Raw genomic sequence first — 11,532 nt, 5'->3', positions numbered from 1 at the left:
GCTAAGGGCCTGTTTGTGATGATTTTATTACAAGTGGGTCCCTGGCAGAAAAACAACTATATCTTTTCGACCGTAGCTCCAAATCATGTGATTGCAAAGCCCACTTCTTCGTTTTGTCGAGCCAGTTCTGATGGAATCATTTGTTGGTGTTGACAATGGTGATGATTTCCCCCTCCCGGAGGAAAGTTTTCCCGGCAGAATAGCTCTGCTGGAGCCCTAGATTGGTTCCACCAAGGTTCCTCCTTGTGGCGGCGGAGTTTCATCCCGTAAGCTTGCTTATGATTTTTTTTCCAGGGTAAAAGACTTCATAATGCAGAAGATGGGCACCGAAGGGCTGCCAGGTGGCCCACGAGGCAGGCGGGCATGCCCTATAAGGGTGGGCGCGCCCCCACCCTCATGGACGGTGGGTGGCCCCCCTCAGGTATTTCTTCCGCTGAAAAATTATCATTAGTTCCAAAAATGACTTTCATGTAGTTTCAGGACTTTTGGAGCTATGCAGAATATGTCTCCAATATTTGCTCCTTTTCCAGCCCAGAATCTCAGCTGCCGGCATTCTCCCTCTTCATGTAAACCTTGTAAAATAAGAGAGAATAGCCATAAGTATTGTGACATAACATTTAATAACAACCCATAATGCAATAAATATGGATATAAAAGCATGATGCAAAATGGACGTATCAACTCCCCCAAGCTTAAACCTCGCTTGTCCTCAAGCGAAAGCCGATATCGAAAAATATGTCCACATGTTTAGAGATAGAGGTGTTGATGAAAACAAAATACGGACATGAGGGCATCATGATCATTCTTATAACAGCAATATATATCCTACCACCTAGTGGTAGTTACCCCACATGTCTCATATACTATCATGTGGTACTATATATACTACTTTATCATTCTAAATATGTTCATATACTATATCTAAGATATTTGAACGCAAGTTACATGAAAAAGTTGCATATGAGCCCATAGTTTTTGTTATATTCATGAAATACGTACATATTTGTACGTAAAAAAAGCATGCTTAAAATATGGTACATACTACCAAAAAAGTAGTATATATACTACCTAAACATCGTTATATACTACATACTACATGTACATACTCTCGATTTTTACAGATACTACATACAACATACCAAACGCAAGTGGTGGTAACTACCACTGGTGATAGATAAAATTTGTTATATATATAGGACTGGACTATTATGTAACCGGTAACAGAATATTATCCTGTTACCCCTCGCCCCATATAAGAGCCCGATCGCTGAAAAAAAGAAGAACGAGGCAGCCCAGCCCAACTCTCCCGAGCAGATCGTCCTCACCCCCACCATCCTCTCCTACCTCCCACCCCATCGCCGCCCCACCCACCTTCTCCGCGGCTCCCGCTGGCGCCTCGCCCTCCACCTTCTCCGCGGCTGCCGCTGGCGCCTAGCCCCCTACCTTATCTTCGCCTCCCGCCGGCGCCTTGCCCTCCACCTCCTCCACGGCTCCCGCCGGTGCCTAGCCCCTTACCTTATCTCCAGCTCCTGCCGGCGCCTGGCACCCCACTTTCTTCGCGGCTCCCGCCGGCGCCTCACCCCCACCATCTCCCCGGCCCCCACCGGTGCCTCTCTCCCAACTTTCTCCATAGCCCCCGCCAGCGCTCTCGTCCCCACCTACTCAACAGGTCCCATGTGATGCTGCTCCTCCGCGCTGCCGTCCTCCCCATTCTGAACATCCACTGGCCGCCAGCTTGATCTTCACCAGAGTCACCATCCCCCTGTTCTCCACTACCATCCATGGCTGCGCTATCCCGCTGACATCCTCTGCTACCTCCACCTAGGCTGCACCACCATTAGCTCTTCCCGCTGGCATCCTCCTCTGCACCAAGTTGCTGCGGTTTGCAACCAGTGAAAATGCTATTCGACAAGTGCACTGCAGCAGGTAGCTAGAAACGAAGATGAAGCTTCTTTGGTATGTTACTGACCTTGTGCGCCTACTGAACTTGAGTGGCTATTTTTGTTGAACTTGAATGTGTTGTGGTATTATCGAAGTGTAGAACTTGTATGATGGCTGATTCTAAACTGCTGTTGGTTGCATTTGTGATGTTTTTTCTTGTGCAAAAAAAACTAGTGTCTTGTTTTGCTTATGCCGATCCCACAGTCGCTGCTGTCTGCGCCCCACATCCCCGTGCCACCCGTCGTCGGCTCCTGCTACGCAGAGATCCAACGAACATATTTTTTGGTTAATTTTTGGTTAGTTAATATTTCGGTGACGTGCTCAGTTTAGTTTCTTAATTTACTTCAGTGCAATTTCTTATTTTGGTTGGGTTCAAATTCTTATTTCAGTTCAGTTCAGTTTAGCAAGAAGAATATCTTTGCTGTAACTTGTCTCGGCTTTATTAGTGTCATACTTTCCTACAAAGCGAAAGCATAATGTTGTTTCACGTCATAAGGTTTTCTCTGAAACATAGGGGACCTAAGATAATGAAGCAATGTAAACTCTACTGTCTCATCAAGATCTTATCATGATACTTATTTGAACAATTCATCCATTTTGTTGGGGTTCAACCTACCGGTTCCAGTATTCAAGTTTATTGAGCTTCTGACTTCAAATTCTGAACATCTTATGTTACTTGTGCGTACAAGGGGGAAACTGAACATCTTGCGAGGCTCCCTGCTGGATATCGGCGCTAGAGGGGAGCGGACACCGTCGTTGCCCCGTGACCATAGACTTCTCTTCTGCAATGCAAGGTTCATTTTCCTCTTAAAAATTCACACGGAAAGAATAGAGCTACTCCGTACACATTCTGCGTCGGTGTCAGAACATGTTATACTAATTAGTAAGTTCGGGAACTATGTTCCAAACTGAGCTTAGACAAGGAGACAGGGATGTATTGACAGAGTGTTGTGTTGTGTGCTGTTCATGGGGAAAAAGCAGATGCTCGTCATGGGTTATGAAGTAGACAAAGTACATAAGATGCCTACCATGGTCTATGAAGTACAGGCAAAAAGGTGCCACTCGCCGTCGGCTCTCTCTTGTCATGACGAACAGGCCAAGCAACGCGACTACGTGAGAAGGGTCAGCATTAGCGGGAGCAGGGTATGGATGGGGAAGGAGCAACAGTATCTTCACTGCTGCTGCTGATTTGTTTCCATCCTAGTACAATTAGTTGACCATCTCAGTACAACTATTATTGGGTGTGCCAAAACTAGATGCTTGACTGCCTTATTATTATCACTAGTGCTTTGTTTTCAGATTGCTCCTTCAGTCCAACCTGACCCCGCGTCCCACTCAGCCATTCGGTCTGACATCATCTTCGTATTCTTCTTCTCCTCTCACTCCACAAGATTTTTGCCAATTTTTCAATTCTACACTAACGCTGCTTCTAATAGGTGTATGTGTGATTATTGGTTCGTGCTTGTCTTAGTCAGCGCTAGGAGGAAATTTTAGAAAAAAATGTGTTAATGGAGATGCATGGGAGTTGTACCTCAAGTGTTTTCTTTTGTAACTGACGACACCAAGGTGGGGGGAAATTTTGTTCTTCGGTTATACGGAATTATTCATCGTTCATCAGTTGCTTAGAGGATGGTTTCCTTGGAGAAGCATCTCTACTGAATTAGGTGTTGAAAATGTTTCCTTGTGAATATATCAGTGGGGGCTCAGTTGCTGCTCTAAATCGAACAATTTGGAGGAGGAATGCATGAGAAACAAGTCTCCCGACGATGACAAGGTTAGCCATGTATTCCTATTCTTTTAGTTATCTCTGTTTCAACCATACAATTCAGCTAGCATAAGGTGGAGAAGGCAAAAAGAGTGGAGACACTGAAATTCATATTTGGCATAGTAATAAACAGTCAGAACCTTTACGGTCTTGCAACATATTCAGAATCAATATTCTACTCCAGTCAGATTCTATGTAAATCCTATTAGTCATGGCTTGTCTCAAAAAAATATAATGAGGACATAAATAAGTGAGTGGGAGGATTTTAAATTATAGAAGTAAACAATCCTTGAGAAGGAATTAATTTCTGACTTTCTGTCCGATATTTTTTCTCAGGAAGTTAAACTAAAAAATAATTCAAGAGCGATTAGAAGAAGTGTCAGACACATTTACGATGTAGTCATTTTTTGAACTGTTTGCTGCGAAATTCTTACGTTTCGAATGGAATGGTTACCATGCATCCAGGCTTATGTATAGCAAGATTGTATGGTGTTGGAGATCACAAGAACGCATGCACTGTAGTGTCCACCTGTTGTCACTTCCCATCTCATGTATTTTTCCGTCTCTAGCTCAGTCGGTTGTGCCTTGCTAATGCACTTCTATTATTTGATGAAACAAATAAAAAACGCCCTGCTGGTGCCTGTGAATTGAGGCAAATGATGCACTGGTTTTGTGCTTTGCTCACTCCATTGCTGCACTGGTTTGTGCCTCGGAATAGAGTAGGTTTATCAGTCCAACATGCATTTTTTTCATAAAAAGAAAATGTAAATGACAATTTGATGTGTGTGTGTGTGCAAGAAACGGAAATTTTGATTTGAATTAAAAACAAATGATCAGTTCGAATTAAAGAAAATGATCAGTTTGAATTAAAGATCCGTTTGGATTAAAAACAATGATCAGTTCAAATTTAAAACAATGACCAGTTTGAATTAAAAACAAGAAAGAAAAAAACGGCTCCAAAAAATATAAACATGGTAGTCTGAATAAAAACAATGACCAGTTCGATGTTTCAAAAAAGGTTTGAATCTAAAAATCCAGCCACCACCTCGTCGCCATCTCCTCCCTGACCCCTGTCGTTGTCTAGCCCTGCCTCCCACGCACCGTCAGCGGCCCCCGCGCGGGTCGTCCTAGCTCCTCCCAAGACCAACGCGTGCAGCCGCTAGCAACCTGGCCCCTGCACGTCACTGCCGACCGCGTTCGTTTGTGCCTCCCCGATCCACCGCGCATCGCTACTGCTGCTCCGGCGCCCAGACCGTTCACAGCCGCCACACCAGTCCGTTCGCCACTGCATGTGTTAGGTGTATGTTTTATTTTATGATCTGGACACTGCTACAATTCTGAATTTATTGTTGAGTCGTACTAGTACTGATGAAATGGGAAGCAAGGTTGAATGGGATGCAAGTGTCACATGGATCCTCAATTTAAATGAGATGGAAGGTTCCACCTCCAGCCTACCCAAAACCACCATGTCATCAGTTCAAAAGTCCTGGGATGTACCTATAGAATTCTGAAAATGTGACTACATAATTGTTTTCTTGTGCTACTATATCATCAGTTCAAAGTGTACTGAAGATACAGCCCTAGGTGTGTTGTGGTGCATGCTTAATTGGTTATTGGTGTGTGTAGGGTATGACCGGCGACAACGAGTAGGTGGCACGTGTACCACAGCGACGAGACTGAGGTATGAAGCAGATGTGCGTGGTGAGCTCTCGTTTCATAAGTTCAAGTGCTTACCCCCTATAAAGTTCAGAGAAAAACATTATGTTGCTTATTGCTCGGCCCTATAAGGAGCGAGCGGAGGAATTCCCACCTAATCTACCTTGTCCCTCGACCTGATGCTCAACACCAGCCCGCCACCGCGACCTCTCCTCCCATAGCGTGCCGCCGGTACCTCCCCCTCCCCCAGCGCGCCGCCACGGCCCCTCCTGCCCCAGCGCGCCACCGGGGCCTCCCCCTCCCCGCAGCGCGCCGCCGTGGCATTTGTCCAGCACACAAACAGAGTGTGAGGTACCAAAGAACGTCAGGTAGGAGGATTTTGGAAGAAATGACACAGGTACACACAACCGTGAGACTTGGTGCATTTTTACATAGCTTTCTCTGGAAGAACTGTCTGTTTTCTTTATTATCTTTTACCATGTACATATAATTCGCTTTATAATTTGTTGTTTGTGTAAAAATGACTTGCATCTGGTGTACAAATAAATCTATTTTCAATTTCAGAAAGTTTGAAAAGAGTAGTCTTGGAAGTACAAGGGCAAAAGTTACTGGGTTCAACAAAAACGAAAATGTTAGTTTCTCTTTTATGTGATTTTCAGTTCTTCCCCCGCGCTCTTTTGTGATGCTCTGGCAATAAGATGACTATAGTTATAGAAAAAACAGTACAAACTTTTTAAAAAGTTTATTTTTTGAACTTCTCCCAATTAATATACTGAACTTGATTATCTTTTTAACAGTACTTGCATCAGCTCGTCGGAATTGGTGTGTGTGCTTGTAACACAATCAGTTCAGATATCGAGAGACCATAAGTTTATTGACAAATATGTATATTAGTTCATGTCTTAAGAGTCCATAATTTTGTAAGGCCAGAAAATGCAAGGGCTTAGTACATCACAGCAGCTCTCCGATACAGAAAGGATGGATCTTCTCAAGTCAGCAGCTAACCAAACTGGGTAAGTTTTCATAAATTCATTCTAGTGTCAAACGTTGGTGAGATTCCGATCAAGACTTTTGTCTATTCCAGCAACTTTGGGGTAGCTCAGTCAATATAGGAGCTGTGCAGTAAACAGCTTCAGTCGAGAAATCAGCAAGTTGTAATGCATAGTGTGTTCCAGGCACCTGTCCTAATTCCTAAAATATTCTACTCAACTTCAGCGCCATGCTCGGTCCAACCACATGGCTTCAGGGTGCCGGAGTTCGTCGCCACCATTAGTTCGGAGACTCTGCCACTGCCTGTGTCGCGACCATGGCCACCTGCGTCACTGCGTGCTCCGTCAATAGCCTCCCGCGCAAGGAAAAGCAACAGGAGTAGAGCCGTCTGAGATGCTCTGTTCTAGCGAGCTGGCTTATTATGTTTGTCAGTTTGTAATACTTTGGCTGCAATGTACTTGTGTATCTTTTTATACAGAGATTATGTCATTATGAACTTTGATTGTGATGGTACTACAAACTCTATAAAAACACCAGTAATCCATTTTTACTGTTAGTTATCTTTTATACAATTCATATGGATTGTGCTCCCATTTTCTTTTAGTTCATTAGTTTGTAATGCTTTAAAAGAGAGGAGGTAAAAGTGAACCATTCAGTTTTGTATTATAAAAAGTGTTAACGTGAGAAACTTCAAAAACGTCTTGTTTAATAAGTTTCGCTTGTTCTGTGTATAGTATTTATTGAGCTAAAAATGGTATGGTTCATACATTCTCGTTGATCTCATTGTAATCGTCCTTGTTTTTGTGAGTTTCCTGATGCAAGTTTTGTGGTTAGTCCAAATGGGAGAAGGTGATCCGTCCAAAGTGTAATTATGTGACCTAAAACGGTGGACTGTTCTACAAAGGAGAAACGGTTGAATTAAAAATATTGATCAGTACAAGTTAAAAATGGTGGTCCGTTCGAAATAAAAGAAATGATAGAAATTCAACTTGTAAAAGTTCAAGCAAAAAGAAACCCATGCAATTCAAATGGGAGAAGTACAAGTCGTAAAATAAGAGAAGTCCAGAACATCATTGTAAAAAAATATTTAATTCAAAAAAAGAATAAAAAACATTTTCTTTTTGAAAAAACTATCATTCAGTTCAATGATATAAACCATGCAAGTACAGGGACGACGATATAATAAAACGTTGAAAACTTACGAGCAAAAATATTACCCAAAACAGAGCAAAGTCTAGTTAGTGAAAATATGCTTAGTACAAACCCATGCAAACATCAGTTCAAGTACTCTTTTTTCGGAACCTATCAAAATTACTCTCCGAAGAATACATCAGTACAAACGTACACATAGATCAGTACAAGTACTTTGTTTTTTCTGACGGAAAAACAACATGATGGGTCTCACCGTACATTCAACATGACTAAGTTTTGTATTTTCGATATCTATCCAAGCGTAAATTATTTGCCTCATTTCGACAAAGTTTAAAAAAATCGCGTTCGAAATCAAATTTGACCGTATTCGAATTTGTTTTTAAATCGTAAGGAATTAGAAAAACATTTCAATATGAAAAAGTTGTGCATTTTCCATAGCTTTCCAACGCCCTATCATTTGCATCAATCCGACAAACCGTTTGCAATAAATCGCGAAAATATGTTTCGCCCAGAATTTCATCGTTTTCCAAATTACTTTTAAATCGTATAGAATTAGAAAAAACATTAGATATATGGAAGATGCGGATTTTCACCAGCTTTCCAACGCCATCTTATTTTCTCAATTCCGACAAACCGTTTGAAAATTGAGTCCAAAATATGATTCGCGTTTTTGGTTTTGAAAAAAACGTTTTTTTCAAAACTGCTTTCAAACCATAATGATTTTGCAAAAACGTTCAATATGCTTGAAATATAGTTGTCAAGAGCTTTCCAATGATATATTACACGCCCCATTCCGACAAGAAAATTGTAAAAAAATTTGAACTAAAGAAAAAGATCTGTTAAACAGAACCGAAAGTATCAGTTCAACCGCTCAAAAATCATCAGTACAACCGCCTGGAACCGTCAGCTAAAGTAGGGTAACAGAATAATATTCTGTTACGCGTAACAAAATAGCCCAGATGTATATATATATATATATATATATATATATATATATATATATATATATATATATATATATATTGTCATATGATTTCTTATGCTCAAGTAACTATCTATTCACAATGTCAAGTATAAATCAGAAACTTCATTGGGAACTAACAAACTATAATCTCGGTCATTGAAGCAATTTCAATTTATCATAACATGGGAAAGAGTCAATATAAGAGATTTTCAGCAAGTCCACATACTCAACTATCATTAGTCTTTCACAATTGCTGACACTCACGCAATACTTATGGTTAGGGAGTTTTAATCGGACACAGAGAAAGATAGGGGCTTATAGTGTTGCCTCCCAACGTCATACCTCAAGGGTAATGTCAACAATAATAGTTCATGCTAACTTACATCCAATTGGATATATAGATCAGGATCTTTCCAACATGAGGTGCTTGCCAAAGAATAAAATGAAAAAGGGAAAGGTGAGGATCACCTTGACTCATGCATAATGTAAAAGACATAAAGTAAAAGATAGGCCTTCGGAGAGGGAAGCAGAGGTTGTCATGTGCTTTTAGGGTTGGATGCACGAAATCTGAATGCAAAAGAACGTAACTTTATATTGTCACTTGTGATATGAACCTTTATTATGCAGTCCGTCGCTTTTATTACTTCCATATCACAAGATCGTATAAATCTTATTTTCTCCGCACTAATAAGTCATACATATTTAGAGAGCAATTTTTATTGCTTGCAACATGAAAACTTACTTGAAGGATCTTACTCAATCCATAGGTAGGTATGGTGGACTCTCATGGCAAAACTGGGTTTAAGGATATTTGGAAGCACAAGTAGTATCTTTACTTGGTGCAAGGAATTTGGCTAGCATGAGGGGGAAAGGCAAGCTCAACATGTTTGAATGATCCATGACAATATACTTTAACTAAGATGTGAGAAAACATAACCCATTACGTTGTCTTCCTTGTCCAACATCAACTCTTTAGCATGTCATACTTTAATGAGTGCACACAATCATAAAAGATGTCCAAGATAGTATATTTATATGTGAAAACTTCTCTTTCTTTATTACTTCCTATTAATTGCAACGGTGACCAAAACTCTGTTTGCCAACTCTCAACAACTTTTATGTATCATACTCTTTATGCGTGAAGTCATTACTATCCATAAGATCAATATGAACTCTTTTATTTCTTTTTATTCTTTTATGCACTTAAGATCATAGCCAGATAGCAAATCCCTCCATGACAATATACTTTAACACTAATCTTTATTATATATAGCTCACGGACTCGATTACATAGAGGGATCACAAAGCAAAACTCAAAACTAATTCATACCAAAACTTTATTCTACTAGATCAAGATATTACCAAAAGGATCGAACTAAGTAAAACGGAAAAGATAGGAGTGTGATGGTGATACGATACCGGGGCACCTCCCCCAAGATTGGCAGTTGCCAAGGGGAGTGCCCATATCCATGTGATTATGTCCTCGAAGGTGATGAAGGTGGTGATGATGATGGTGGATAATCGCGCATCGAGCGTAAAAGCTCCTCCAATTTGCGGATAATGCCCTTGAGTGCGACGATATGATCCTTCAACAAAATATTTTCCTGTGTGAGATACTTGTTTTGTATGTGAGCTAACTCAATCATCTTAAAAGCTTCAATCTCAGTTGGGGTAAAGAGGTTAGGAAGAGGTTGGATGTTTTCTTCTTCTGCCACCAGAGCTTGATCCTCCATGGCCTTCTTGATCCCTTCATCCTTGTTGATCTCCTCAGGTTCATCTCTCTTCAGCTCTATCTTCAATTGTCAAGCATCCTTGTCTTCATTATTGGAGGAGGGTGCCATCATGATGCTCTAGATCTATCAGGAAAACAGCTCGAAACAAAGACAGAGGATTTTTGCGTGATACGGTGGTCAAAACCTTTGGAAGATTATATAATGAATTTTTATCGACCAAAAAAAGTATCATGCAAGAAAATGGAGTCCGGAGAGCACACGAGGTGCCCACGAGGCAGGGGGCGCGCCCAGTAGGGTAGGGCACGCCCTCCACCCTACTGGACGCCTTGTGTCCTTCCCAGACTACTTCTTATTTTCCTATTTTCTTAAATATTCCAAACAGAGAAAAAATGCTATTAGAACTGTTTTGGAGTCGGTTTACTTACTGTACCACATACCTATTCCTTTTCGGAGTCTGAAACGTTTTGGAAAGTGTCCCTTATGTATTCCGCCGGGGTTACGGTTTCAATAATATTAATTTCAACATTTATAGGATTACCTGAGATGTAATGTTTGATTCTTTGACTGTTTACCACCTTCCGATATGTGCCTTCGAAGTTGTTGATTTTTATGGCACCGGAACGATAGACCTCCTCGATAACGTAAGGGCCTTCCCATTTAGGGAGAAGTTTTCCTGCAAAAAATCTTAAACGAGAGTTGAATAGCAATACATAATCACCTATATTAAAGTCACGCTTTTGTATCCTTTTGTCATGCCATCTTTTAACTTTTTATTTAAACAGTTTGGCATTCTCATATGCTTGGTTTCTCCATTCGTCAAGTGAGCTAATGTCAAATAACCTCTTCTCACTGAAAAGTTTGAAATCATAATTGAGCTCTTTAGTAGCCCAATATGCCTTATGTTCAAGTTTGAGAGGAAAGTGACATGCTTTTCCATAAACCATTTTATATGGAGACATACCCGTAGGATTCTTATATGCAGTTCTATAGGCCCATAATGCATCATCAAGTTTCTTGGACCAATTCTTTCTAGATCTATTAACAGTTTTTTACAAAATTAATTTGAGCTCTCTATTACTCACTCTACTTGACCACTAGACTGTAGGTGACATGGAGATGCAATTCTATGATTAACATCATACTTAGCAAGCATTTTATGAAAAGCACCATGAATAAAATGTGAACCGCCATCAGTCATGAGATATCTAGGGATTCCAAACCTTGGAAAAATAACTTCTTTAAGCATCTTAATAGACGTGTTATGATCAGCACTACTAGTTGGAATAGCTTCTACCCACTTAGTAACGTAATCAACATCAACTAAAATATGT

General features: G+C 40.7%; 1 long non-coding RNA gene across 10 annotated transcripts; it reads left to right on the top strand.

Moving 5' to 3' along the window:
* Positions 1–1,324: 1,324 nt before the first annotated feature.
* LOC119330501 lies at positions 1,325–6,902 on the top strand. 10 transcript variants are annotated; one of them, XR_005160149.1, is made up of 5 exons: positions 1,325–3,715; positions 5,333–5,759; positions 5,927–5,993; positions 6,160–6,375; positions 6,447–6,902. It is a non-coding gene; the product is annotated as an uncharacterized LOC119330501 (long non-coding RNA). The 10 variants fall into 10 exon arrangements; XR_005160134.1 differs by having other exon boundaries at positions 1,325–1,956; positions 2,631–3,715; positions 5,333–6,375; XR_005160138.1 differs by having other exon boundaries at positions 1,325–2,735; positions 2,923–3,715; positions 5,333–6,375.
* Positions 6,903–11,532: the final 4,630 nt, after the last annotated feature.

This window comes from Triticum dicoccoides, chromosome 1B (assembly GCF_002162155.2).
Source record: "Triticum dicoccoides isolate Atlit2015 ecotype Zavitan chromosome 1B, WEW_v2.0, whole genome shotgun sequence".
Classification (NCBI taxonomy): domain Eukaryota; kingdom Viridiplantae; phylum Streptophyta; class Magnoliopsida; order Poales; family Poaceae; genus Triticum; species Triticum dicoccoides.
Note: the sequence above shows the minus strand (reverse complement) of the source record. Positions and strands in the feature narration are given on the sequence as shown.